The sequence below is a fragment of the Aplysia californica genome, unplaced genomic scaffold, assembly GCF_000002075.1.
Source record: "Aplysia californica isolate F4 #8 unplaced genomic scaffold, AplCal3.0 scaffold01573, whole genome shotgun sequence".
Lineage (NCBI taxonomy): Eukaryota > Metazoa > Mollusca > Gastropoda > Aplysiida > Aplysiidae > Aplysia > Aplysia californica.
The window spans coordinates 65650-68815 of record NW_004798843.1 but is presented as its reverse complement, the minus strand read 5'-3'; the positions used below and the strand labels follow the sequence as shown (position 1 = coordinate 68815).

At 41.7% G+C, this 3166-nt stretch overlaps 1 long non-coding RNA gene across 1 annotated transcript; it reads left to right on the top strand.

Annotated features, from left to right (window-relative positions):
• Window positions 1-843: 843 nt before the first annotated feature.
• LOC106013940 lies at window positions 844-2356 on the top strand. Its single transcript, XR_001185488.2, has 2 exons — window positions 844-968; window positions 2004-2356. It is a non-coding gene; the product is annotated as an uncharacterized LOC106013940 (long non-coding RNA).
• Window positions 2357-3166: the final 810 nt, after the last annotated feature.

Genomic DNA, 3166 nt, shown 5'->3' with positions numbered 1-3166 from the left:
GGGGGGGTGTTGTAACCCTCCCAGCCCAGGTTGGCTCTTGCAAGCAGGATCGAAGCCCATCTTCTTATTAGTTTAGATTGTGTCAATGGGAGCGCTGTAAAATCACCTCCATTTTGTTTTGATACTGTCCAAGAAGACGTCGACTTTTCTTACCAATAACGGGTGGTTGTCTTGGACAGGTTCGACTGTTTTTGCTGGATCTTACGTTGTAGGTTCAAAGGTGAAAGTCAAAATACTTCCCCAGTATTAGGTTCTAATTAGATTGTTTGGGTGGGGGATTGGTGGGTGCTGTGGCGTGGTTTGCTCCTTCTTTCCTATCAAACATCTGTCGCCCTTATCTCTCCTTTTTTTTTTTTTTTTTTTTTTTTTGGTATACGTTACTCTGTTGTGACACCTCTAATCTTCGGCACTTATTGCAATTACCATAAAACTCTCTCTAAAACTAAGATTGTTTGGCTGTCTTATAATAATAATTAATAATTGCATTTATATAGCGCATATCCATGCTCAAGAGAATGCTCTATGCGCTTTACAACTATTATTACCCCAGCAGACCCTCTGAGAACACTCAGAAACATTCTCAGCTTCTGAGGAAGCATACAGTGCAAGCTGCGGATTTCACGCGCTCAAACACTATCAAACTGACAAGATCTTTCTCTGTCTATAGCCGGGTACCCATTTCCACCTGGGTGAAGTGAGAAAAATTTGTGCTAAGTGCCTTTCTCAAGGACACAACGTCGGGGCCCCTGACGGGATTCAAACCCACGACCTTACTATTACGCCAATCTGAAAGACTCCAAACTTTGATGATCTCCCCTTCAGCTTCATTTTTTGTTTGTTTTTCCTCTCGTTTAGGTGCAAACCAAACAAAAGTATCAGGCTGGTCAGTTGTCGCGGTCAGACGCGGGCCCGACACCAGCACTACAGTCCCGCAAGTTGGCACAGATCCACAGCATACTTAAAGAGGAGTAAGTGGTTACAATTACTGTTTCTAGACCGGGGAGGTATCTCCTGCGAAATTTCAGTTTCCAGTTGTCTGAAGTTTTTATCACAGCTTTCAAAGCTGTTGGAAAATCTTCCCCGTCGAGGCCAAAATTATTGTGCTCAATGCCCTTTTTTTTTAAGAATTTGAATCTGATTTTACACTGACAATTTTGTTTTTGTGTTGTTGGCGGATGCTCTAGTGTGGTTTGCTCCTTCTTTCCTATCAAACATCTATCGTCCTTCTTACTGCTTCTTTTTTTGTGTTTGTTACTCTCTTGTAACACCTCTAATCTTCAGCAATTATGTGACCTGGTTCTGCTGCAGGTGCTGTAAAATGCTTACAAAAACTAAACTGACTCCGGTTTTCATGACTGGAATTCTGTGCTTTCAAAGTGATTAACATTCAAAACCAGAAAATTGGGGCTTAGTACAAGATAGCACTGTGCTCTCAATTGATTTCCTCCCTGTGGCGATGGGTGTGCGTACTACTAACTAGTGTTCTGGATGTTGTGCTATTTTTTTTATTCTAATGACTAAAAATAGGGCGCAAAGTCTATCATCTGATCTGAGCAGTTACAAAGAAGTCTCCTCCCCCTTCTATGTTCTTACCTGTATTACCTGTCCTGGGCAACAGCGTCATTGCACACCAGACAGGTCCATAAGTGCTCAGTTCCCCCCAGCACCGAAGCCCGCAGGGTATCCATACTGATTGTTCCGGTGGCTGTCTGATTATGGTGACGTCTTTCCTTTCCAGATAATCGTTCCTTTCTTCCTTCTCCCCTCTCTATCCCCACTTCCCGCATCCTAATGATTGTTCTTTTCATGAGCATGTTCTTTAATTAACATGAAATCTGTATTATTATTATCTGTTATATACTGTATTTGAAGAAATTCTCTGGTCCCATGAAGTTTGTGTTATCGGGGTTTTACTGTATTTGTGTCTTATGAGAAGCAGGACTCACATTGAGATCTAACACGAAAAGCAAGAATTGACTCCATGTCTCTTGTCTCTGACACAGGGGTAACGACATTCAAGAGCTGAAGAATGACATCCGTCGACTGACCCTCAGTCTGAACTGTGACCTCAGTGCTTGACCCAGGAGGTCAGAGGGTTCGAGGCTCTGACTCTGACACCGCACACAGGGCATGTGAGCATCAGGACGGTCTGCTGTTGCGGTCAGACACAGGGCAGATGCTGGTGATACAGTCCTTTTCGTCAAATGAAAAAAAAACTTGACGTTCTTAAGGGAAGACCTGGGTCGGCGATCCCAGACAATATCGATAAAATTTTTCAAACTATCCAACTTTTGTTTTTTGCGGAAAAACATCCTTTGACATCTGTTCTATCGGGTCACAATGACGAAACTGTTGAGAATACACCCTAAATGACCTAAAAGAGCGTTTGAAAAGTGCAAATTGCACTAAAAATCCTTTTAAAAATCCCTGTTTTTTTCTGTTTTTATCAATATCTACTTTTTGACATACACGACCTTCTTGGTGCAAGGAGTTTTCAAGAACTGCTAAAGCTAGAAGCTTCAAATTTGGCGTATGGGTGCTTTAAGATCTATTCTGGGGATCCATTTGAGGGAATTGGGAAATATTGGTAACTTGTGGAAATCTTCAAATTTTTTGTAATATGTACCCCCAAATTTCGTCAAATGGGGTCCATTGACTTTGGGCTCACTTTTTTATTTTTAAAGATATGTCAAAATCCTCTCAATCGCCACATAGATCCCCAGTCCATAGGTTTGTACTTGTGAGCCAAATATCAGGCTGATGTTTCAATATTTACTATGAAATTCTTCTGCACTAAGAAACTGGTTTGAAAATCCAAGATGGCTTCCACAGAGACCCATTTTTCAGAAGATATTAACAAATTCACCCTTAGTACATCCTATTTACCTTTTGAACTTTCTGCACAATTACATGAAAGTGAATAAAAGTCCTCCTCCCAGGGCAGTGCCACTGACTGTAGTGTCTCTAGGCCATTCCCAAAGGGGGGACATTTCTCGTTCAAGCACAGTAGAATTGTAAATGGGCTGAGTCATGTCACGCTCATAACTGTGCCTGATCTACAACAGGGAACTGCTGCTTTTTCTTTCCTAATCCTTACTATTGTCATTTTCCTCTACTTCTTTTGTATGTTTGTCACTCTCTTGTGACCTGCTATTTCCGGGGTGCC